General features: G+C 38.4%; 1 protein-coding gene and 1 long non-coding RNA gene across 5 annotated transcripts in view; one reads left to right on the top strand and one right to left on the bottom strand.

Annotated features, from left to right (window-relative positions):
- PTPRM (protein tyrosine phosphatase receptor type M) overlaps nucleotides 1–27,556 on the bottom strand; it is a 796,148-nt gene that overhangs the window by 113,622 nt on the left and 654,970 nt on the right. The gene's annotated exons all lie outside the window — the stretch shown is intronic.
- On the top strand, nucleotides 450–26,406 carry LOC129145604 (uncharacterized). The gene is made up of 3 exons (XR_008551394.1): nucleotides 450–516; nucleotides 14,293–14,400; nucleotides 26,382–26,406. It is a non-coding gene; the product is annotated as an uncharacterized LOC129145604 (long non-coding RNA).

Below are 27,556 nucleotides of genomic sequence, written 5' to 3'. Positions count from 1 at the left end.
CAGTGCCCTTCCTTACTCTTCTCAGGCCTGGAAGCCTGTCTTCTGACACATGGAAGACGTCCTCACCCCTGATGTTGCAGAGGTGACTTAGAGTTCTGAGTGTCCCTGGCGCTTGTCTCTGAAGGGGGGATTTCAGGGCCCATCCCAATCCCCTGCTTGAAACTCAAAAGCTGAATCTGCAGACTCCTCTAGATGGTTCTAATAAGATCTCTGCTACTTATTCTGCAATATTCTGGGGTAGTGTGGTGCTGGACTGCAAGACATTCACTACAGTGTTTATATCATTATCTAAAATTTGGTTTACTTATGGGCCGAACATTGCCTATCTCTTGATCATAATGCACATCTGAGATCAGTTAATTTTGTGAAGATTCTGGAACTTGAGCCAGGCTCTGTTCTCATTGGATTACCCTGGCGATTCCAAGGAGGACACCATAATTGGAGGGATGTCAGAATAGTGATGTAAATGAGCAGCTTGTCATAGGTAATGCCAAAGAGGACTACTCTGTTTTAAAGGTAAGTGAAAGTATCTGATTCAATTGCTTTGCAGTTTCTCTAAATCACTCTGGGTTTAAGTCCTACCTCCAGGATTGCCACCCACATTTCAGAGAGATAAAAAATTTCATTTCCCCTCAGATGCAGATATTGCCAAGGTTTGAGATGTTAATACCACTCGAAAGCTGTAATTTCCTCCACCCCTGCACCTGCCTTGAATGAGTGATTTGCCAGTGAGCCTGTGTTAAAGGTGCCCAGATCTTTAGAGATAAGCAGGAGTCCCTCCTCGGATAAAGGCATCCCTGAAATGTCCTGGGAACAAATGCACACTTTTTCAGAAATATAGCTGCTCCTTTCTTTCTCCAACGAGTCAGAAAAAATTGAGTTCCTATTTATCTCTTGCCTGCATTATTCAGTAGCTCCCTGTCTGGTCTCTTCTCCATCTTCCGGTTTATACACTTTTCCCAGAGTGAGCTTTTAAAAACACACCTGGGCATCTGCCACTTTACTTTTTGAAAACCTGACAAATCTTCCTATTAGCAACATGGTGGTCACAGGGATTGAGAGACTCAACATAGCGATACACCGAGGACACAGCAGGTGCCCAACCAGAGCTGGCGATTGCTGTTCTTGTTCTAATATTAAAGTCAGATTTTGACGATAATAAATCCTTCCTGGCTTTGCTGCAATTTTTTGTTCCTGTCTCCAAGACAATAATACTTTCCAATTTTTTTCCTCTAATGGTTCTATATGTTTCCCCCACTGATTTTATACAGTTTTTAGAAATGGGGTGAGAGCTGTTTGTTGTTGCTCCTCTCTGAATGCGAGCACATCCTTTCCAGGGGAGCGCTTTTACAATGTCCTCACCTCAGAAATCACAGTACGTAAGCACCATCAAATGTCAAGGAAAATCTAAGGATGCCTTTTTAGACATGACAGGCTTGGAAATGAATAGGTATAGAGATCTAGTAGAAAAAGGAATTTTAATGACAGAGCTGTGACTCTCTTTTTTGACATCTATTAATATACAAAACCTATCAGCACAATTTCCATGCTTTCCCCATAGTACCTAAGTCATGGTGATTAATGATAAAAATTAAAGAATTATTTCAAAAATTTGGAAATCAAGATTAAGAAATGCCTTTTCAAACAGTTAAGTGAAAAAAATAATTGCATCTCAATTCTGTCAGAAAGTTCAATTTATACCCTTTAAAGCAAACATTTTTATTGAAATTATAATTCATTATGAAATTAGAGTCACAGGTGTGTCTGCTATTGACTAATGTTTAGCCAAACATCAGTTCTTACTGAAGATTGTGGACACCTTCACTTTAAAGGTTCACAGACCCCTTTTTTAGAGGAAGGTTTTGGCTTTTTAGCCTTAGTCTATGGGAATACGGAGAAAGGTCTAAATGAAGGCCAAACAATAAGTCTGCAGCAGGCACAGAGCAGAAACCCTGACATGGTGGAAGTTTCTACCTGTGACTGATCAGCCCTCCAGAGAGATGATCCTGTGGGGAATCCTGAAAGAAATTCACCTCTAAAAACATCAAATATTCATGGTTAAAAACAGTGTACCAGGGCCTTCCTGGTGGCACAAGAGGTTAAGACACAACCTATGAAGCTGTCGGCGGCCTTTGCAGCACTGGTTCCATCCCTGGCTGGGGAGCTGACCCACGTGGCACAGCAGACCATTCTTGACTTGCCCACTGCTCCCCTCAGCAGTGTGTTTCATTCAGTCTGCCTGTTCTGTTCCCTACTCTGTCTCTGGTGAATTCTCTCACCCCACCCCACCCCCACATCTCTGGCCTATACCCCAGTTCTTGCATGCATGCATAAATAAATCTTTTTTAAAAAACCCAAAAAACATCATACCAAATACTTGGGTGGATGCCGTATGCATCTGAATGCACTTCCCACAAATAGACTGTTATCTTATTTAGTTGTACGCAGGTGAAGGGGAAGAGAAAACAAGAATCCTGAAGGCAAGTGAAGAAAACAGGATTCAGCAGCAGCTCTTTCCAGATTTTAGTCACTTTTGCACCACCATCTCTTTCCGTCTCCCCTTACTTAAATTTCTTGAAGGATTTAAATTTTACTGTATATTGAAATACATTCATTTGGAAACGAAACCTCACACCATTACAGTAAATGGAGAGTCAAATTATCACAGGTGAAATTAATGGAAAAGTAGAAATAATGAAAATGAAGTAACGATAATAATCCCTGAATGGCAGTACTGCTCTTGGACTTTTCTAAGCTTCTGGTCTCAGCTTTGTTAGTGAGAGATTGAAAAGACACTCTAGCCCCAAACCAAGGATCACTGATGAATCAAAAAGAATGAAAGAGCTAACTGGAAAGGCAACTGCTTTCACACATCGCAACTCAGTACTGTTTATTCCTTGAGAGTGGACCTCCTGAAAAACCACCTAGGACAACATCAATTGTTTGCATCTCACACTAGGGGACAAATCTGAATTCAGGTCACCATTAACGCTGGCTTACAGCACTGTGGGTAGAACAGGAAGGAACGGAGGACCTAGGACCAGAGGACAGGGTTTCAAGCTCAGTTCTGCCTGATTTATAAGTTGTGTGGTCACAGATCAGTCCCTCAGTTTGGGTTTTAATTTATATCACAGGAATACTGTAGTAATTTAATTACTTAACAGAATTGCTTTCAGTATTAAAACCAATAAATGTTAATGTAAAGACCATGGAAAGAGGTATATAAAGTACCATTCAACTGTTCTTAGCACGATGCAATAACTCAAGAACTTCTGTGGAAATTCTCAGGGTATTTACTAGCAATCTCAGGTCCCACAGGGGTGGGTGGAGCTGACCCTCTGTTCAGCCTCAATATCCACCATCCACCTGGGATACAGGAAGAGTACATGAATAGTGGTAAATAGCTGACATTTATAAATCAGAAGATTCCTAGATTGTAGTTTTATTTGAGGCTAATATTTTTGCAGCCTGGTCTTTAGAAAGGTTTTTTTGTTTTTTAAATTACTGTCATGATTGAAAGAGCAATACATTTTACTTGGATGCCACTGTATTCAGAATTTAAAAAATGCCTCTCACATCCTGTATTATGGATTTTGTTGTATTCTAGAACCAAAATCTGCTGAAAGGATAACAATTAGTTTGAGTGAATCAAGGTCAAATGCTAAGAGGAAGTAGTCAGAAGTTGAATTTAGAATCTGCTGATGCTTTAAAAAATGAAGAGTTGGCCCCAATTCAGGGCACCAGATATTAGATTAAAACCTTGGAGGCACATGGTTCAGGTTTTTATTTAGAACTACAAGGACTGGGATGAAACTAAAACTAAGATGCCTCATGCCATTAGCAGTACTGCCTTAAAACATTTTAGAGAAGGCAAGAGAATTGAAAGTAAATTAAAGTAAACTCAAGGGTCAGTTTTTTTTTTTTTTAAGATTTATTTATTTATTTATACAAGCACTGGGTACAGTCAGAAGCGTGGGAGGGTGAGAAAATTCACCAGGGCCAGAGCAGGGAGCAGAGCAGGCATAAGTACCGAAGTACACTGCTGAGGGGAGCAGCGGGCGGCAGGAGAGGTCTGCATGCCATGCGGGACCCTCCTTCAGTGGCTGGGGAGCAGCTGGGGATCGAACCGGCACTGCAGAGGCTGCGGGCAGCTTCGCAACCCAGCGCTCAACCACTGCGCCACTAGGGAGGCCCTCAAGGGTCAGTTTTGAAATGCAAACAGCAAAGATCTAATGCCCCTGGAGGGCCTATGTTACCACCTCCATCATAAAGCAGAATGACTCTCACATGATATCCAGAGACTGTTGCTGCAGCAAAGAAAATTCCTGAAAGGAGATTAGAATTTCTGTAAAGTGTAATAACAGAAAAATGTTGGCTCAAAGATTTTGATTATATAAGAATTCTTTTAATGAAATTACAAAAAAACTGTCAATTCAATAGTATTAGTAAAAGGCACGGATGACATTAATAATAGATGCCATTAATAATATCACAAGAGGGCCTCCCTGGTGGTGCAGGCGGTTGAGCGCCGCACTGTGGAGCTGTCCGCAGCCTCTGCAGTGCAGGTTCGATCCCAGCTGGCTAGGGAGAAACCCACTGCCTCGCCAGCTGCTCCCCTCAGCAGCATATTTCATCAGTCTGCCTGTTCTGTTCCCCGCTCTGTCTCTGTGAATCCTCTTACCCTCCCGCGCATCTGGCATGTACCCTGGTTCTTGTATAAATAAATAAATCTTTAGAAAAAATAATATCACAAGATAATAAGTGCAATGTACTTATTACATTCTAAGTATCTTCTTGAGAATACCTTTACCTTCAGTGTTTCATAGATACTACTGCCCATAATACTACCTGTTTTTAGATATCACTACCTATAATAATATCTATGCTAGTCTACAAGATTTCATAGATGACTCTTTATAGACAGGAATATATTATGTTCTTGTTACTGCTTTAATTTATGCTCATGAAAAGACACTCCAAAACACACACATTAACCTTATTAAGTATTATCATCACCAGTAAGTTCAGGAATCAAGCTGGTAACCAATAACCACCCACTAAGTTTGAAATGAATTTTAAATTGTACCTTATATTTTTAAAACCATTTTATTTTGAAATATTTATGGAACCACAAGACATTGCAAATATAGTATAGGGAAGTCCCCTGTAATGCTTAGCTCTCCTGGTGATTAGAAATGGTGACTGTGTAACACTAGAGTAGTATCAAGCCAGGAAACAGGAATCTATACAATGCACACGCATAGTTCCATGCCATTTTATGGTGGGGGAGGAAAGTAAGTTTTTATTCCCCTGGGTTGTATGGTAAATGCATGCTTAATATTTTAAGAAAACTGCCAAACTTTTCAAGAGTGGCTGTACCATTTTACATTCTTACCAGAAATTTATGAGAGATCCAGTTTCTCTACATTCTCCCCCTACATTTCTCTGTATCTTCCTCGTATCTTGCATAGACCTTATATTTTATTTCAGCTGTTCTAGTATGTGTAGTGATATCTTTTTGTAAATTGATATCTCAATTTACATTTTATTAATGGCTAATCATGTTGACTATCTTTTCACGTGTGTATATATCCTCTTTGGTGAAGTGTTTTCATATTCTCACTTATTCTCTAATTGGATTGTTTGGGTTTTACTATTAAGTTTTGAAAATTCTTTATATTTTCTAGATACACATATTTTGTCTGATTTATGGGTTGCAAGTATTTCTTTCTCCAGTCTGTGATTTGTCTTTTTAACTTTCTAACAGAGCAAAAGCTTTAAATTTTGATGAAGTCCAAATTTTTTAATTTATTTTCTTTTATGGATTGTGCTTTAGGTGTGATGTCTAAAGACTCACCAAAACTTATTGCCCAAAGAATAACTTTTATTTGAAATGCTGCAAAAATCTGTATTGTCTGATAACTCAATTAATTCAGTAATTAATACTGAATAATCAGCAACACCGAATCAGTGTTTACATTATTAGTATCAGTATTAAAAATATCACAAGACGCCTTTGTAAATGAATCTGTGAACAGGCCTTCCAAGATGACTCTTAGTACTTTTTTTTCCTTCTTTCTTTTACTAAATGAATGAATTGGGAGCTGGGACCTATTTCTCAAGATCACTGAATGCATCCTGTACCCTCTAGAGAAAGCACAGAGTTGCTGAAAGGGTTGGGGCAAAATAAATTGTTGACTCTCAATTCATGGCTCATACAAAGACCCTAAATACCCTGAAGGGGCTCCAGCCCTGCTGCTCAATTGCTCAGTGACCCTAGTCACATTGAAATAGCACACAGTCAATAACAGCACACAGGCCAGTGGCCATGGAGTCAGACAGTGCAGATGCTGTGCTCAGTTGATTTGGTGGTTCTTAAGGCAATCCCTGCACAAGCTTGGACTGAAGAGTAAGGAGGACAGAGCAGGAACAAAGCAGTTCCAGAGGAAGACAGCAGAATGAAGAAAATCTTTGTGGATCTGTCAGTATACTCAAGACACCAAGGATCCATCAACAAATAAGTAGAAAAGGGTGAACAAGAGAAGTTAAGAAACTGATAGGAGAGAATGAGAACATCACCATTAATATACATCCAAGATAAAGGACATAATGACAGCTGCCTCCCATGCCTTTCTATATTCCCATTCTATGGGGCATGGTGTTGCTCAGGCAAGGGGACCCTTCCTTTCTTTGTCTTACCTTGAAAGTTGATCTAAATAATTTAAATCGGCTCAAACCCAACTCTCCCATGCATTTTATTTAGTTTCCATTTATAGTTTTTAACTGTAAAATTCTTTGTAGCTATGTGTCATTTCAGTTTCCTTTACAGATTTGATACATAACAGTTATATGTTATTTTTATCACTACAATTAACAGATTATGTGTTGCTTGAAGATATGGCCCATGTTCTCACTTTTAAATTGCTCAGCTGGAGGCCTCCCTGGTGGCCTAGGGTTTAAGTCTCAGTGCTATCCTTGCTATGGCCTGTGTTCAATCCCTAGTCAGGGAGCTAACCCACATGGCACAGCAGACCTCTCCTGTCTCGCCCGCTGCTCCTCTTAGCAGTGTATTTCAGTAAATCTGCCCTTTCTGCTTTCCACTCTGTCTCTGATGAATCCTCTCACCTCCCTGCACCTCTGGTCTACACCCCAGTTCTACATTAAACAAACAAACAAACAAATAAATTGCACAGTAGAATGCTAGGTACAAAGCAGGTAGCTATAGGACTCTCGATACAGGAGTTACCTTAATGACTACTGAAGCACTGGGCTAAGCCCCTCCCACCCTCCAGATGTGAAGGTAATGGCATTTTAAATGGTGGAAATACTCTACATCCATTATGGTGACCACTGGCCACTTGTGGCTATTGGGCACTTGTAACGATGAATTTTAATTTAATTTAGACTTACAAAGCTACATAGTTACCATGCCAGACAGCACAGGTTAAGATTTCTAAGAGAAATGTTAATGTGATTGATGGGCAAGAGTTGTCAGAGGATTCCTCGGCCCAACCTCTCAGGGATAGTCCCTTGGTTGGGTTTCAAACTGCAAGATCTCTCAGGCTTCCTCAATAAGAAATATGATTTTCTTAGCATTGACTTGTGTTCCTCCCCAAATTCATATGCTGAAACCTTAAACCTCAGCAACTCAGAATGTCATGATATTTGGAGATAGGGCCATTAGGAGGTAATTAAATTAAAATGAGGTCCTATCAGTGGACCCTAATCCAGTGTAACTTCACAGAGGTTCTACCATGTGAAGAAATACCAAGAGAGTGGCCATCTGCAAGCAAAGGAGAGAAGTCTCAGAGGAGACACAAGGTGCCTTTTGGTACCTTGATCACGGGCTTGAGAAAACTATGAGAAAATAAATATTATTTTAAAATAATTCATTAACCAATTTATAAAATGTTTAACCCACTCAGTCTGCAATTTTTTTTTTTTGCTCATGTATGCCCTAGTAGACAAATACACTTAGGATGTTAGAAATGAGTCATTTTCAGTTATGAATAAACATTAAATTGAAAAGACTCAGATGTGCAACCTAGAGTGCTGATGGGGATTTCCTTTCCAAGTGTCTATTATGCCCATGGTGTCATATGTGGTGAGACTACTTGGAAAGCCAAGTCCTTAATGTAGAGACTAGTAAATAAGTCAGAAAGATATATATTTTTTTTTCTGGTGCAGGGGACACGGCATCTAAAATATAGGAAAGTGAGACACACAGTTCTCCTTCTGCAAGTGGACACTTGATGCTGGGTATACATATAATATTTTTGCCTCTCTGACCATATTTCCCATAGTGGACATTCATACTTTTATTTTTTTGGAGGCATTATTATTATCCCTGAATTCTTAGTCAAGTCATAGTTCATGCAATCGGGGAGACACTCTGTCTCAACACTGCAATTCTGCGAAGTGTTGATTAAAACAGATTCACTCACAGGGGCAGACAAACCCCAGTGCCATAACCTTCAAGACACAGCATCAAATGAAAGCAAACGTGGTCCCTGGGCTTACACTGTTCATTACTCCACTCCTTAGGTAGGACTTAGTTTGTAGTGATACAGTGGGCAACTCCAACAGCTAGAATTAATTAAGAACTATATGGGGATGCTAACTAGCTAGCAGCAATCTGCAGTGTCTTGGCAGTTAATTAAGGGTCAAAAGGGGTCTCCATTCGTTCTTCAGCTTTGCCAGCTATGTGGGGTCATGTGCTTTTGCTATGAAGTCTTGCACATATGCCGACTTTTCCATTTCACATTTCTGGCAGTGGAATGTGACCTCGAGAGAGGTCATGATTGCATTCCCATGCATTCAAAATGCTCACATTTAAGTCAACCTTTATAGATGAAAATATTTTCTAGGATATATAAACTTCGAAAAAAATGAATTTCACAGCCTTCCTAAAGATTTTGTCTATTTATATTTGGTTTCAAAAGAGGCAGTTACAAAACCACATTGAAAAAAGAAGGAAATGCTGTGTGTTATGTACATAAATATATCTCAGGGTAGAAACCCAGGCCAGGAAGAGGAGTGAACATTTTGATAAATAGGAGGTTGAGGTCGATTGGGATATACAGATTTAGACATCAACAGCAGTGGTGAGGCTACCTCCTACCTCCTGTACTCATCCCATGTGAAGGTCATTATCCTCAAGTTCACAAGGATGCTATGTGGTATGGGCCCTTTCTTATTTTTCAATGGCTACAGGCAATTTTGCACATACTCCAGAACTGCAAATGAACTTATAAGCAATTACATTTCCTCTGAAATGTATAATGTGATCAGGTCTTTCATTTATTTATTTTTTCATTTTGCCTGTGCTTTCACTGACTAGTGCAGCAATCCCTCAATCAGAAGTGAAGGTTGAAGTTTAATGACTTTATGTATAATTTAGTTTTCTGCAATATGGCTCTCCACTTTTTTTTGCATAAGCTTAGGATAGGATGGCAGTTTATCAGATCTGCAAGGACACCAAAGATTTATATACATTTCAGCTCTACCTTTTTATTCAACAACTTCTTTCATTAGAACTGTACACTTGAGTTAAATTAGCTGCTGTAAAATATTACAAAAGTTCAGTGTAGGAGACAGCAGATGCTTTTGCTTTTGGCATTATTCCCCAAATATAAATTTTTAGGAAACTTTGGCTGTTGTATAAATATTATCTTTACAAAGACTCCAGGCTTTTCTTTTTCATTAGATTCATTAAGAATTGATTTAGGTAGCTTCTTAGATTATGTATGGGGTATGTACTGAGAAGCAGATAGAGAGGTGGGCCAGAACAGAGGTAAAGAAACAGCGTGTGCCACCCATTCAGAGCACAGGAATGAAATGAAGTAATACACTGAGAAACAAAGTCCTCCAGTGTAGACATGCTGTATGTTTCCAGTTTTTCCCCCTTCCACCTTCTCGCCCTGCTGACATGAAGTCACAGGAATATAAAATATACTGTTTTTTCCCTTTAAAATACGGGTATCTTAAGTTTTAAAAGGCATCTGCTATGCTAGAAACACAATGCATTTTTAAAAGTGTAGCTTTTCTATTAGCTTACCCATGATAGTGGAATAGTTTCCAATTTATTCTGCCAAGAGAACTCTAAACACACAAACACACACACAGATGAATGAGCTTTTGAAGATCTTGATCAATGTTAAGTTTTGCCTTTAATCTAGAGAATTTTAATTAGTTGGATTCTAAAAGCTTGCATAATTGGGAGATTGACTTTTTTTGACATGTTATTTCGACACTCCAAACTGACAAATAATTTCAATGTCTCCTCTCCATTGTTCCTTTACTTGATCCCACATATTGCAAAAAAAGTATTTCATGGTTTTAAGTACATCATGATGGCCAGCCTCAAAGGACAAATGTATTTTTGTCTCTTTTGCTTTCTTCCAAGGTCTCTTTAGTGCTTTCTGGAGTCAACCCAGGTAAGTTCGAGTCTCAGAACTTTCAAATAAAGTGAAATTATACAACATGCATGAAACAATGTCAGTTAACAAAATGAAAGTCCTTCCACTGACATTATATAGTCATGTCACTGATAAACTTAATTTTTTTTATGCTTGAGAAATTGTGACTCACAATTAGGAGAAAGTAGTCAAGTTTTCTGGGCATCTGACATATATAGACTCCCTATTCCCAACCATCTCAACTCCATTCCTTCACTTTTGTAGGCCCAAAGTATGGGGTTCTTTTTCTTTGTACACATAAGGTGGCATGGGCCCTGGAGTTAGCTGTCCTGGGTTGAAATGCCAACATACCTCATTAGCTTTGTGATGTGTAAAAAACTGAAATCTTTAAACCTCAAGGTCTATATCGATAATATAGCCATATATAGTAATATATATCTGCCTATAATATAGGTATATATTACACATAGATATAACATAGCCATACATTATAGATACACACACTATGATAAAATATAGATAATTATACATAAATATAATTTACTCACTTGGGGACAATTGTGAACTTTTTTTAAATTTTATTATTCTAAATTTTTTTTAAGATTTATTTATTTATTTATACAAGCACTGGGTACAGTCAGAATTGCGGGAGTGTGAGAGAATTCACCAGAGCCAGAGCCGGGGAACAGAACAGGCAGACTGACAAAATACACTGCTGAGGGGAGCAGCGGGCGCGACAGGAGAGGTCTGCGCTCCATGTGGGACCCTCGCTGGCAGCCGGGGATCGAACTGGCGCTGCAGAGACTGTGAGCAGCTTTGCTGGCTAGAGCTCAACCGCTGCGCCACCAGGCAACGCAAGTTGTGAACTTTAAATGACTAACATACGAAAGTGCTTAGCCTACTTTCTAGCCCATGGTTGCCAGTGTTAGTTGTTACGATGATAAAATTGTTGATTACTGTTACCACTACCCTGAAGATGCCCACCATCTGATTCTAATAATTTTCAAAACCATGAAATAATGACTGGTTGTTAAATTTCAGTGTCACTGGTCTCAGTATCACCAGATAGTTCTGGGAAGAATTCTTTGTTCCCAAAAATCAACTACTATTCCTACCAGGTGTTAACTAGAGTGCTGGAAGCTGCAGAGAGCATGCCAAAATACAGAGAAGATACAATCTAGTTTTAATCCTCAAGAGACAGAAAGAACATGGCACAGAGCAGGGAGTGGACATGTGTGCACATATATAATATATATATATATATATGTGCATATATGCTAATATTTAGCATGCTACAGGCACACATACACTAAATTACACAGTGTGGGTGGGCTGGTTGGGAAAGCTTCATGGACAGAGGACTCAATCTGGTCCTTGTAAAATCAATGAAAGAGCCTGGAAAGATAGAGACAGATTAAGAATGAGCTCCAAGTAGAGGCACTTGATGTCTGCAATAAAGACAGTGGTGTGGTAATGAGGAAGTGGAAGAGGTGGTCTCGCCTGAAAGATTTTTTTTTTTTTTTTTTTTTTTTACCACCAAGGGCTATAGGAGAGGTGCGACAAAGCTCTCTGATGGAGGGGTGAGAGTGATCATAGTTTTCCAGTTTTATACACTGTGGAGTTGTAACCAGAGGGGAATGAATATTTCCAAGTAATTCAAGAAAGTGAATCTGGTGGTGGTATACTAGCCAAGCAGATCACAGATGTTGGCTCGGTATCTCTGGCAATGATGCAAGAATGGTGGGATCCCCATGTTGAAAGAGTATAAATATGTATCTATATATGGACATATCTGGAAGCGGATGCTTTGATTTTTATTACCCATTTAATCACAATTTAAAAATGCACTTTCTTTTTTAGACACTCACTTTCTTATGGCACCTATTAGTTGCAGCTTGCAGAAGAAACATACTGTTCCATGACTGTGGACTGAAGATAATCACATATGTCCCATAAATGAAGGGACACCCCATAGTGATCCTTTAACATATGATGCCAGAGAGCTACCTGCTGTCAATCAAAATCTCAATGACTTCTTTTCTGATTAGTTACATGAGCAAGCTCTTGATAATGACATGAAGGAATGTTTTCTGAAGACAGAGATTTCTCTGACTCATATCTATGCTGGCTCCAAGTCATCTAACTGTTGAACAGAGTGTTCTGGTGCTTGCTTACAGTGGTGCTTAGCCTCTGTCCCTAAGGCTCTGAATGTCTAGCAGTACTTCTGAGGGTTCTTGTGGGAAAAGTGTTTATAGGTCTAATTATTTAACAAATGCTTAGAGGAATGCCATTATAAAAAATGGTCTTCCAAGAGCGATGCCAGCACAGCTCAAACACTGATTAAATTGTTTTGACATAATTGCTGGTTTATAAGTATCATGACAGCCACTATTCAAACAATTTTGGAGGGAAAAATATTGGAGTCACACGGGAAAAGCAATTTTGAAGAATCATTTATTTGTTTTATGGAAATACTGATATCAAATATTGGAATTTTTTAAAATAAAGTTATCTGACCAATGCAGTAATAATGGCCAGAACTCAGACACATTAAATTAAAAAAAATTATTTAGTACGAAATACATCAAATTCTATGTTTTGCAATTCACCCTATACTCCTTAAAGTGGTTAAGGGGTCAATAATATTAATGAGATCTGTGCCAAGCTATAGACAAAAAGTTGGACCAGGAAATTAGACTCAAGATCCTACACAAAGCATAAACCACCAAAGACTGTGAAAGATTTACCACCCACACAGTGTGGAGCAGCATGGCACTGTCAGGCAGCACCCCCTACCAGCATGGCAATGCTCTGAACAGTGACAGTGGCTTCCATCACACTTGGCACAATCAGCTGCCACCTCCCTGCAGAAGAGCAAGGGACTGAAATGGAAACATCACAGGATTGAAGTTGACAGTCAGACTTGTGTGCAGAGGGATTTCCAAAGGGCAGAGGAAAATGGGCAAAGCAAATGGGACTTTTCATCAGAGCACCTTTCATCAGTTTACATTGGTTATCTAGCTTCATTTTCTCCTCCTGTTTGCTCATCAGATTTAACAGTACAAAGTGTACTGTTTCTAAGTACAGGCAGCCTTGAATTGCAAATGCAAATTCTAAAAGTCCCATAGATACAAATATTACTACTATGCCTGCTAATTCCCCCCAGTCTCACTACTGAGAGAGAGGGTTTGTTTGTTTGTTTTGAATTGTGGCCTTTTGACAAAGCCCCAAGGGCTTATCTATGAAGGAAGTGAAGGAGGAACAGGAGCTATGCTGGAGAGCTGTGGGGCAGGCTGAGTTCAGACTGTGGGACAGTGACAAGAGAGAGAGGAAGATTGTTGGGGAGCCCCGGGAAGCATGAAAGAAGAGGTAACTGAGCAGAGGGAGTGGAAGACAGAACTCCAGTTTCCAAAATCATCATGATTCACAGAGGAGAACAGAATTGGCAAGCGGTCACAAAAATGATCAAGATTAGAAAGATCCACGTAATAAAGGGAAATGGTGCTTACTTCACTTTGCATGTGTATCCTATGTGGAAAGGCGAGGAAAAGTGGAGGGCACAGATAGATGTCAGGGGTCTGCTATCAGATGAGAGATCCCACATCTGGTTACAGCAGGAAGGTGGTGGCTCAGTGGGACCACTCTCCTCCATAGCCAAGAGTAACTAACAGTAGGGTGGTAGAAGCCCATGCTATAGGGGACGCGGCCATGGAACCATGTGACACTATGTGCCACCCAGTTTAAAAAACATGTTTTAGAGTGTGAAAAATGATATGCAGTCTTTGGTAGGTTCCTAGTTACTCCTATAGAGGAAAACAAAAGGGGATGGTTTTAAGAACAGAAACCAAGATTTATTCATCTTTTTAATCCCTAGGACAATGAGAAAACTGAAAAAATACTACCATGAGGATACTACAAATTCCATGGAACCTTTGCTATGAGGCAATCTCCTTGTCATGGGATATTTAGAGAAGGAAGAAAGGTACCTATGAGTTTAGATAATTAAATTGATTCTGCATTTTTAAACTCAAATATATATACTTACATTTAGTGACTAGAAAAGAAAGTAAAGGGAAAAGCAGAATGAGACAAAGGCACTAACTAAAATCTGGCAAGAAATGGTGGGATGGGGGAAGAAAAGGTAGAACAAACATAACCCAAAAAACAAGGTGACAAAAATGAACGCAAATATGTCAACAAATTAAAAATAAACTAAACAGTAATTTAGTAGAGTTTTAGTAAAGGCTCAACTGAAATAACATAATCCAGAAATATGCTATTTATAAGACACAATTAAAATAAAGAGGTTGAAAATATAGTCCAGGAAAATCCTACTCAGAAGGAAACTCGCACAATTATATTGAAATTAGGAAAGTAAACTGAAAAGCAAAAATATGAACGAAAGACAACTGTATCACTGTCCAATGATGAAATATTCAATTCATTTGGGAAAGATGGGAATCTAAACCTGTATTTGCTAAATAACTTAGCTTCAGAATATATGAACTCTTCTCACACACCTTTCTCAGTAACTGACAGATTAAGTAGACCAAAAGATAGCAGGTATACAGAAAATTTTAACAAAAATTCTTGGAAAACTTGCTCTAAAGAACATATAGTACACTCACTTAACATTGCTGTTAAGAATATGTAAAATATTTAAGAAAACTGACCACATGTAAGACTCTAAATAGTGTCCATAAATTTTAATGAGTTTTCTCTGATTATAATGCAATTTAGTTAGAAAAAAATTTTCCATGCACTGAGAATTAAATGCACACTCATGCACTCACATTCTCTAAATACCTTGTAGGCCAAAAAAAAAAAAAAAATGTTGAATGGAAATTAAAAAGTACTGAAAACTTAATAGATAACAGTAACAATAACTGCTCCTCAGAGGCAAAATAGTTTTAAGTAAATGCTTGTATTTTCAAAAAAAGATAGAAAATTAATGTGGTTGTATCCCATTTGAGAGTAAGAACAGAATTCAAAGAAAATGAAAGGAAATTAATAAATATCAGGAGAACAAGAAAGATTTTTAAAATGTAACATGAAAGATTAATAAAGCTGAAGGTTATCTCTTTGAAAAGACTAATGAGACCAACATACCACTGGCAAGAATATTCAACAAAGAAGAAAGATGGAGGACACAAATAAACAATATTAATCATGACAATGCAAAAAAGAAAATGAGAACAAATTTAAAAAATATTAAGAAAAAGTTATCAAATGTATGTCTCTAAGTAAAAACAGACAAAATATATAAATTCCTATGAAAATATTAATGATAAGGTTAACTCAAAAACTAGAAATCCATAATAGTCCTATAACTATTGAAAAAATTAGTAATTAAAAATTTCACCATGAGAAAAACTGGCTAAATCTAGCTGGTTTTATAGGAGCATTATAAAAATAATTTGAAACTTACATGAACTCTTTTAAGAGAATAGAAAAAAGTATGCTATCTATTTACTTTGAAAGCAGATACTTATCTTTTTGAAGTGGGAAAATGGAAATATAAGAACGATAATTAAGAGACTAATATCCATAGTACAGATGCAAAAATCAGTAGTGAATGGTATTGAGCAATTTTTGTATATATCATGACCAAGTTAGGTTTATCAAAGGAATTGAGGTGGTTCTATTAGAATATTAATTATATCAACTAACTCCCCACATTAACATATTAGAGATAAATCAGTTATTTGCTATAATGATAAATGCTGAAAAAGCATTCGATCAAATTCAGTATCTATCCATGTTAAATAATTTTGATAAAAAAGGAAGGAATATTCTTAACCTAATCACAATTTATTAATACTCATAAAAGTCTTTTCCCTTAAAATTAGGAATAAGTCAACGATGCTTGCTAACCTAAGTTTTATTCAGTGTTGTACTGGAGGTTCTAGTTAGCTTTATAAACAAGAAAAAAATAGATCAAATGTATAAGGATGAAAAAGAATCAAAACTATTAATGAGATTTGACATGATTTTCCATAGAAAAATGGAGAGGGCCTCCCTTGGTGGCTCAGCGGTTGAGCGCTGGGCTGCGAGGCTGCCCGCAGCCTCTGCAGCAACAGTTTGTTCCCCGGCCGCCGGCGAGGGTCCCACAAATAAACAAAAACAAAACCAAAAAAAACCCGAGAATAATCTACAAATAATTGAAATAAAGAATGTTAAAAAAACATTTCTGGATATAGGAGCTATACAGAAGAAGCACAGTGTGTTGTACATACACATATAAATATACATATATACACACAGCCCTTTATATACATGTATATATACACACATACCGTATTTACTTGCAATAAAAGAAAATGTAACCTTGAAAGAAATTATTGCCATAACAAAAATGTATACATAACTAAAAGATGTACAAGATTTTATAGAGACTATTTTGAAATTTTACTGAAATAATGTAAAAGAAGATTCAAATAAATGGAGACATAAACCATGTCAAGAGTTAGGAAGATCCAATATTGTCTAGAAGTTAGTTCTTAGAAGCTTTATAAATGGATATGATGTGATTCCAAACAGAAACTACGACTTCTTCAGGAACCTGATTGCATTTTCAATTAGCAAGGTGATTCTACAATAATGGAAGCCAACACATTTCTAAAAGAACAAGGCAGATTTATAGAAGAGCTCACACAAGTCAGTGAAAGACATTAACATCCCAGTAAAAGGTAGAGGACAAGGATATGAACAATAAATCAATGAAAGAAAATTTTTACATGGTCCACAAACATGCGAAGGCTTATCTTATTCCAAATGGAACAATAATGAGATGCTCTTTTTTTTTTTTTTTTACCCATCAAACTGCCAAAGAGAAGTCAATGCTCCTTTTAGTGCCTGAGTGTTGAATTTAGCATTTGTGGGAACAGTGCTGATGGTGCATGTGAGTCAGTACAAGCTTTCAGGAAAGCAAGTTGACAATCTGACTAAAAAACTATGAGAATTTAATACATTCTGAGCCAGTAATTCTCTATCTCTTGAAATCTTTGGAAAGTAATGGATGTGAATACAAATAATTGTTCACAGCAGTGCTCAAGGCAAAAGCATAGGAAACATTTGTGATATAATATTAAATAGGAAAATAAGATTTAAAACTATTATATAGATTCCAATGTATTAAAGTATTAAAAGGAATCTTACCAAAAATTGATAGTGCTTTATGAGTGATTTTTAACACTTTTTCTCCTTATAGTTTCCTTAAATTTCCAAATTTCTTAAAAAAATTATGTGGAAAACTTTAAAAACATATTTTTTTATTCTGTACTCTGACAACTGTTTTTCATCATTAAAATAGAGGAAAAACAATAAAAGCAAGAATTCTCTTTAGGCAGATAAATTATGTTAATTGGATTTATAGTATATTCTCTTCATGTTTCAAGAAGTAAGCTTAAAATACACTTAGTAATCAGCCAAGTAAAATATTTTGGCCTTAAAATTGGCAAGGAACTCAAATGCATAATTACCTAAAGCACATAAATACAATACATATAAAAACATATGCTGTATATTTATAATTAACACTGAATACATTGTAATTATTCCCTATCTCTTGTATAATTTCCCTGAAGTAAACAGATAAAAGGTTTTTCATGTGTCCCTAAAGGGCAACAATGGAAGATAAAGGGAGTGAAGAAATTTTTTAAATGTCTAAGGTACCAAATTTATGGGTGAATGCTATCATGGACACAAAACTACTTTCATTTCAGAAGATGTAGTAGAAGAAGTTGGGAACATCAGCATGTTCTTTTTTCCCAGTGCTATGATGGGTCAGAAAGTTATGGGTTCAATATTATGTGTATTATGTATATAACAATAACATGAATTTACACCATATCAAATGTAAAATAAATTAAGTAGTTCAAGTTAAGTAATGTGAAATAAATTAAGTAGTCATTTAATCCACATATTTTCTTATTATTATGGTCGTTTAAAACTGGGACAGTTGAGGATTAAAGGTGTAATGAAACTATGATCATAAACACGTTTCAGACATTGTGAGGGTTTGATACAAAAATGTACTAATATCACTACCATATTCTCCCAACTCAGAATTTCCTGTTTTTGGAGATGAAGTAGGAATTAGATGTGAGAGTAGAAAGTGGATGAAATGGGGTGGGGGGATAGGACAGGAAGGGCACATCAGGATAGAACCCACGTCATCAGAAAGGCTGAATAAACTCAGCAAGCGAGGCAGAGGAGAGCCCAACGGTCTGCACATCGGCTCTCCGCACTGCAAGGACCATAGGCAGCACTGCTCACCATCCTGAAGATAATATCAATCTAATGGGAGCCTGACATCACTGAGGTGTCAGCACTGCTACTACTATCAGAGACGTCAAGGGTCTAGCTTTATGGTCACAGCAGAGACTTCTGTGAATTGACAGGTCAAAGGCTCGTGCCTAAGTCTGTGGATTGCCAATTCATTGTTCTTCTCCTACAAAACAGTGTTTAGCACCCTTGTCTGGAAAAAGCAATTGACTTTTTCACTGGTACTTTTTTGTATCATCTAGTCAAAGTTAAAGGAGTTATCTTGGTTGTGCCTGGAGGTCAGAGACCCAGTCAACCAGGTCGGACAACCATATTATATTAGATCATCTCCTTGAAAAAAGGATTCAACATCTTCCAGAGTTGATCTTTCAGGAAACCCTGTGCTTTCACACACAACTCAAGTTTACATATTAATTTTCTCCCTTTCTCCCTCTACTGGGTTGGTTGGTAGGAATAACCAAGGGATGCAGCATATAGGATCTATGACTCTCAAGGATCTATGACTCTCAAGAATCTATGTAGTTTGATTTCTTGATTTTGGTTTATCACAGTTTCTAGTGGGTTTCAGATGAGCCAGGCTGGCTGATGTTTGCAGAATGATTTTTTTTAAAGATTTATTTATTTATACAAGCAGTGGGGTACAGGCCAGAGGCATGGGAGGGTGACAGAATCCACCAAAGACAGAGTGGGGAGCAGAACAGGCAGAAGGACCAAAATACACTGCTGAGGGGAGCAGCGGGCGTGACGAGAGGTCTATTGTGCCAATTGGGAATCTCCCCGGGCCAGGGAGGAATCAAACTGTCACAGCGGAGGCTGTGGATGGCTTCACAGTGCTGTGCTCAACCTGCTGCACCACTGGGGAGGCCCTGCAAAATGATTTTGACAAAAACTAAAGTAGGAGAGGACAGTGCTGGAGTGACCACGCTTTCAGAGCTGGGACACTGAGTGAGGTTAATGGGCAGCATCTGCTGCTGCTGAGATGTTGAAATGCACTGGAGTTGGCACTATCAATGGGGCCCCCACGTCTGGATGGGTCCTTTGCCAAAGGACAGAATGCTTTCAAAAGCAAAAAATAACAACAAAATACTCCTGCCATACAATCACAAGTAAGGTCAATAAGACACAAGTAAAATGGGCATGATTTAAGAAAAATGGGAATGATTATAATCTAACAGCTTTGTGGTGAGAAAAATATCTCTGGGTGTCTGTGTGTCTTTGTACAATGCTGACACATTAGGTGTTAGACAAAGGTTGGTACCATCAACATGATTATCAAAATTCAAAGCAAGACTTCATGAAACATCTTCTCCTCTAAACCTTACCTCCCACTGAAATGTTCATGAAAATACAAATGACCTTTGTGAGCTTGAAGACTGTGTATGATGACACTTGGTTTCTCTCCTGGAATAGTTATGCTATAAAATGCACTGAAGTCACACCTAAATAATTTTATATTACTTCCATTTCTATTATTAGAGTGAAATAAGAAACTTAAAGCAAACATAGTTTAAAAACATTTATCCTAATTTTTTTAACACTGGTTGGCATTCAATGAGAAAAATGATTGAGACAGACTCACATTCTTTCTGACCATTTTGAAGTGACTGGAATTGGTAAGGGGTGAGGTGTTCAGTGCAGTGTTTTCTGGTTAGATGCCACTAACCCACTCTATAATACGTGACCATCTGGCCCACAATAACCTTGTATTTTTTAATAGTTCTATATTCATCTTTAATTTCATTTCTCAGAAATCAATTTGGGAAATAAGTAATATTTATTTAGCCATGTGTCAAATAGCTATTGAATGGATCAGTGACTATATAACCTTCTGAATGGTCAGTTAGCATATTTCCCATTGTTTTGTCAATTAATATATAGCTGACCCTTGAACAACACAGACTGCTGATACCCTGTGTGATCAAAATTCCTTGAATAAATTTTGATTTCCCCCACACTTAACTACTTACAGCCTGCCAGAGAAAGGCCAAAGACTTACTGGTAACATAAATAGTTGATTTAACACATATTTTGGGAGAGGGAGGGTAAAAAAATAAAATTATAAAAAGCACATATTTTGTATTTTATATTATATATTGTATATTGTGAACACAATATCATATATTGTGTTCTAAAGTAATCTAGTGAAGAGAAAATGCATTTAGAAAATCAAAAGAACTAGATAATTCATTTACATATTTATGGAAAAGACCTGTGGTCCCATGCAATTCAAACCCATGGTGTTCAAGGGCCACCTGCACTGCCCAACATATTATCAATAAATAGGCTACTGTCTTATTAATATGTCATTTACTATGCTATTCTAAAACAAAACTTTTAAGAGTGTGAAGGAAATGGTTGCTTCTGATTGGGAGATCAGGGAAAGCTTCAAGAGGACGGTGTAAATGCTGACTTGGGTCTGAAGGGGGTCAGCAAGTGAAGAAAGAACTAGAAGTCACTCTAGGCAGAGGCTACAGTGTGACAAGAAGGTGGCTGGACTGTGAGAGATGGCAGTAATGCAGAAGCGCTAGACCACAAGGGACATGATGGAAAGCAGTTGTGGTTAAAATTAAAGCCTGAAATTCAGGCCAAGGTCATGTTGTGGAGTATTCTATGCCAAGGTGTTTCTTAATTTTAAAAGGCATCCACAGTAATTTTTGAGCATCAATCAAAGTTGTTAACACCTATGTTTTTTTTTTTTTGGTGGGACCCTCGCTGGTGGCCAGGGATCGAATTGGCACTGCAGAGGCTGTGGGCAGCCTCACAACCCAGTGCTCAACAGCTGCGCCACCAGGGGAGGCCCAACACCTATGTTTTATAAATAAAATTGGCTGCATAGTAAAGGACAGATTTGAAGGGGGGAGGACTAAACTTCGAATGTTAGGGGACCCTAACAATGGTGTGGGCAGAGTTGAGGCCAGGCAGTGGGATGGGGGAGGAGAGAATGAAAATTAAAATAGAACTGAAAATGGGGTGGAAAAGTAGTTAAGACTTACGACCTGCTGATGTGGAGTTGAAGGAGAGTGAGGGGGCAATGACAACTTGCCAAAGCCGGCTAGACCATTTTGGTGGGTGATGACACCATCCAACTATGTCCACACTTGACACAAATGATGAGGCCAGCAAGTGCTAGGACACTGGTGCATTACAGGCCCCCAGGGGGTGGGTCCTGTGCTTAATGACATCTGGCACTAAAAGCATGCTAACAAGTGGGGAAAGTGCTCAACTCCTCCCAGGGCAGAACAGAGAATTCTAATAACCTGCTTCAAAATGGAAACCGGACAGTTGACAAGAAATGCTTTAAACAAATTGGAAAATGTCCACTGCCATCAGTGCCATCAGAGGGAGGATGAGAGTCATAGGAAATTACAATTTTTGAATCAAATTGCCTGAAGTTTGAGCTTGCACATATAATCAGGGGCATGGGTAGAAGAAAATTGGATTAAAAAATCAGCTAACACTTAAGAGGTCCTGAAAGCAAGCATAGCAAAACGGAGCATGGAAGGAATTGGACAGATGCATCTGTATTTGTAGTTTAGAAAATATAAGCCAAAGAGTCACCCTAAAAACAACCCTTTCTATTGCATTATTTAAAAATTTATAGAAACTTTTATCTACTATGAAAATAGCTAAATATATGAACTTGACTTGCCCCCTAAGTAGCTTGAAGCAATCTCAACTTTTCAGATAGAAGTGTTTTTTCGTTTTGTTTTTTAAAATCATTTTCTTATGAACCTGGCTCAGCACCACCATAATAATGAAAGAAAACAAAAAAAAAAAAAAAAAAAACATGTCAAAACTCACTTGGCTGCTCCAGCCATTGGAGGCGCAGCTGTAGTGATTCTTAATGCATTTACAGTGCTTGCCAATGCTCCCCCAAATCCCCGTCCTTAGTTTTCAATGGTTTCATTTTGTTTGTTTTGTATCCTGTGGGATAGAAAATAACCTGCACTGATTGTGGCAATTGATTGACTCAGCTGGTGCCTCAGAATATAAAATAGAACTGAAAAGCACATCTGAAAATCAAGTGGGTTGGAGGTGAGTGGGAAGGGGGTACCTCCACCCCAGATTGCAGCAAAAGCACAGAACCAGCTGTGTCAGGCAATGGTTCTATCAGCTCAGTAACACAAAGTACCTTTGATTCCACCTGCCCCTGCCTTCGTTTCCAAAACCCAACAAAGGGGTTGCTATACACTGTTTTTATAATTTACTTTTAATTTTTTTAAATTTATGCCACATTGGTATACAACACTGTGTTTGAACTTTTCTAGAAGTACATGCAATGTTCCTTCTGCCAACTAACCTCCCACCGGGAGAACAGGCACCCAGAGTGCTCTTCTGAGCTCTCCTGCTGGCCAAGGATGCAGCCTGTCTTCCCAGAAAAGGACTTTGCAATCTAAGGGCATCTGAAAGGGAATCACAAATGCAACCTCAGAGAGAGGGGGTGGTTTTCAGGGAGTGAGGTTTTATTTGTTTGTTTGTTGTTATTTTATAAAGTGTCATTGTCTTCCCTGAGGTGGGAGGCAAGTAAATACAAAGCAGATTTTGGGGGGCAAGTGAGAAATTTCAATGACACTTCCTTTCTAACTTGCCACCACTTTGTTAAATATAGATAAAATCATTAACTATCATATAGGATTGCATTTAGCAAAATCAGTTATTTGGCTCAGAAAGAAGGGGGAAAGGATAAGGGTGGAAAATACACAATCCAGCTATTTTAAAAAGACTTACAAGGCTGATAGGCAGGCTTAAAGAAAACCAAGTTTCCTTAGGAAAATGCATAGGCTGTACTCAACCTGGAGCTTTTTGCATAATGTCTTCAATTCCCCAGTTAAAACTGAGCTAAAATACAATCTCCACGTTCAATTATAAAATTAATCACCCGTGTTTGTACCCTGGAGAAAAGGAAGTGGGGAGGATAATGCTTTCCTAAATATATTAAGATATACATATACACACATACATATTTTTTCCAAGAGTGGGCTGCCAGGAGTGACTTAGGTTTATACTTTGAAAATAAAGTATATTTTCAAAGCTTGAGTATTTTGAAAATAAATTTCTGGGCCCTAGAGCTATATTGATTACTGACTAATGAAGCAGCCCCACCTGTGTTTATCAGGTTGCCCTCTCTGAGAATAAATTTAGTTTGCTGTCTTCTCTTCATCTTAATTTTACAATGATAGTAAAACATATTCTGTAAGATTTACGTGACTGTTTTCCTACTTAAGGTTAACGTCTTCCTGCTCAGGTCCCCAAGATACTTTGGGTCAGCTAACAAAGTGGAGGACAAAAGAAGGCTCTTTGGGGTCTATGCAGGTGGTGCATTCCCACTAACCTGTGGGGTCACCTTGGAGGTGGCCCCCCGAACTGTGCAGTACTGAGTAGCTTTCCGTTCTAGTGCTGCTGGAGCCATAGAGGTGATGGGCACAGAATACCCTGTCCAGGTTGGACCTATGGGCCCAGGGTAGGACCTCTGCACTCGAGGTGACAAAGCCCACAGGACGGCTCTGCCCCACGCTGTTCCCCATGAGTGCAGCCACCTCCTCTCCATTTGTGGTAAAGCCACTATTTCCCCCCAAGAGGTGAGCACAGACTGACGCTCTTTGCTTATGGGGAAAGGAACCAGCTCCTTTTTGGCAGCAACGCAAACAGACTTGCCCTTTTGCCTGGTCCTTCTCCTGAGACTCCGGATGTGCTCTCTGCTGACAATGTGCCACTTTCTGTTCAATTCAGCATGTTTACTTTTTATTGTGATTCATGTCTGAGTTTCTTTTGAATCAAATTATTGCATTTCCCTGGTGAGATATGCCATATGACAATCTTGTTAGAACAAAATCAAATAAGAAATCTGCATCGAGTGCTCTCCATTGCATCCCAGCGTGCAAGTGTTCTCTTTCGTCTGGACACACTTCAGTTGACTACTTGAGCAACATCGACCCCTTCAGCTTTGGGCCAAATTTCAAACGTTTGTGTCTTGGAAAAGATAAAGATGAATTGGTTGCAATAGTATCAGTGGAGAGAAAGTCATTATTTCAAAACTACTTTACAATCTAAATGACTGCTTTTCCCCAATATATATGGATTGAAGAAAACCAGAAAGACTGATTGGGTGGTTACCCTGAGTCACAGCGGCAACCAGTGGGGACTTTCTTGACATTTTGTCCCTAGAGATGCCTCAGTATTGAAGTAATTATTTGCTTTAACAAGTCTTGAAGCCAAGTATCCCATAGCATTTTTTTGCATGGGGATAGAGCAATATATCAATACTTCATATTATACCTCTATTTTTGGGGGGTGGTGGTGACTATTATCTTTCAAGCAATTTTTTTGACTCCTCTTACAAATAATGTCCAAAAATTAAGCTGTTTTCACCAAATAGTTCTTTATTCAAGTACAGAAATAAGAGTCAGGTTGTCTATTTATTTTTTTTCTTCCCACAGCTTCCAGGATGATGGCCAAGATTCTCAGTGGGATACCTGGGGTCCTTCATGATTGGAGTTCCTTCTTAGATTCAGGCACTCAGCACCACTGCCATTTCCCAGTGCACCCAGTTTTCTTGCTTTTGTGTCTACCTCTTGTATCTCTCTAAAGTAACCAGATTAGGCTCAAGATGGAGTCACTCATGCTAAGCTCCACATCAGCAACCCAAAACTTAACTAAGTTTCTATGTATGGCTCTCCCAGAAAAGAAAGGTCACGCAACTAGTCATCACTTGCCTGCTCAGCACAGATTACCTCACAAGTCTTCCCTTTGCTGCAAATAAGGAACAAAGCCTCCTTCAACCAATCAGCACATGTCCGCTATATTCCTTGTCTCACTGTGGTCTATATAAATCTCCTGTACAGCTCTTCAGAGTGTCTTTCTCTCTGCTAACTTGGATGCTGCCCAATTCATGAATCACTAAATGAAAACACACTAGATCAGTAAATTGTGAAAAATTTTCTTTAACAATCTTCTGGCTAACTCCCTCTCATCATTTCAGCATAATGTCATCCTTGCTCAGTCATGCAGCTCAGGCTGACTTAGGTGGCCCCAAATAAGAAGCAGAGTGGAGCTGGATACAGGAAGGCTGGTGTCAGAAGGTGTGCCCAAAGCACAGCATCACCGTGTTTGATCTGAGAGATTCACATGGCATCGGGAGTCTATCGCTCGCGACTGGACCCTCAGTGTGGGTTAAAAGGGAGGGACACACTTCACAGCATGATTCAAAGAGGTCGGTTAGGTTGGAGATCCAAAAACCAAATGAACTTTAAAAAATAACTGTTTAAGGATTTTCCAGATTCACACTAGAACAAAAACTCCCCAAGGTTAGTGAAAATAGAGCATGAGTAACTGCAGCCTGTCATTACACTGTTAATCCATATAAACAGGGCTGTGTCTCTAGAAAGGATCTGGGCGTGTGATTCAGTGACACGTGCTGACCAGGATGGAGAGGAAAGGACTTCAGGCTTCAGGGGAGGCACTTCCTAAAGTCCTTCCTTCTACAGCCAGCACAGGCGCACACACCCCAGCACTGTTCCCCACTCTGCCTCAGCACAGTCCTCTTGCCAAGTCCAGAATTCCCCTTCCCTCCCACGCCAGCAAAGTTTTGGGGTGATGGGAAGTTTCTTCATAATTTGATAATTCCAAGGGCTAGAAATAGTCCTAATAGGATTTTCCATTTCACATTTCTCTCAATAGTACCTTCCTGGGCCTCCCTGGTGGCGCAAGGCATTAAGATGCAACCTATGAAGCTATCCGCAGCCACTGCAGCACGAGTTCGATCCCCGGTCAGGGAGCTACCCACATGGTACAGCAGACCTCTCCTGACTCACTTGTTGCTCCCCTCAGCAGTGTATTTCAGTCAATTTGCCTGTTCTGTTCTCCACTCTGTCTCTGTTGAATTGTCTCACCCTCACACCTCTTGTCTGTACCCCAGTTCTTGTATGCATAAATAAATAAATCTTTAAAAAATAGTACCTTTCTATTTGTGCCTGCTTTTTTTCTCTTGTATATGTTCTTTATAATTTTCCTCCTTTAAAAAAAAACAAAACTTAAAAATATAATGGTTTTAGTACTCAAAAATTCTTACATCCCCTTGTAAGTTCTGCTGAGATATAACTGACATATAGCATTGTGTAGATTTAAGGTGTACAACATGATGATTTTATACCCATATTACCTTTAAGCAGTCCTTTTAATCTACTGAATAGCTAGAATGAGAAACAGATTTTTGAAGGGTAGCTAATTGATACATATTTTATTTCAGAGTATAATAACTCTTAATGAATCATCAATTATAATATGCTTAAATGAGTATAAACTTTCAGTTTACAAATATAAGTCACTTTTCTTCAGGAAGCCTGAATGGGAAATAATTTTTTACATATATAAGCATTATCAATAGTGGGTTACAGGGAGCCCTAAGATAGGTATTTTCAAATAGTGCTTGAAAAATTGGACTTGAGTTTCTTTTTTAAAGAATTGTTATGTGATCCCATTACTAATCTCTTTGACATTAACATCTTTAATAAACATTTCAGCAATATCAGCATTCAGAATATTGGATAGAACTAAGACATCATCTCTATTCATTAGACTTATATTTTCTCAATAACCTAATTTTGTCTTTCATAAGATATTAATGCTTTTGGAAATCTAACTCTTAATCCTATTAATTTCTAAGCTAGCTTTTAAAAGTGCATGAGGCTATATGCAAAGGCATTCAATTTCTCTGAATTTTAAGTTAAATTCACCGAAGGAAAATCTAAGAATTTTAGGGTTGCTAAAATGCAGAACTTCCAATTATTTTCTGGGCTGAAATCCTATCATTGGGACTAGATCTGCCTTAATCTTTGTGACTTTGCAGTCTTCCG

This window comes from Talpa occidentalis, unplaced genomic scaffold, assembly GCF_014898055.3.
Source record: "Talpa occidentalis isolate TD23 unplaced genomic scaffold, MPIMG_talOcc4v2.1 talOcc4.13, whole genome shotgun sequence".
Taxonomy (NCBI): domain Eukaryota; kingdom Metazoa; phylum Chordata; class Mammalia; order Eulipotyphla; family Talpidae; genus Talpa; species Talpa occidentalis.
This window is presented reverse-complemented; position numbering and strand designations above follow the sequence as displayed.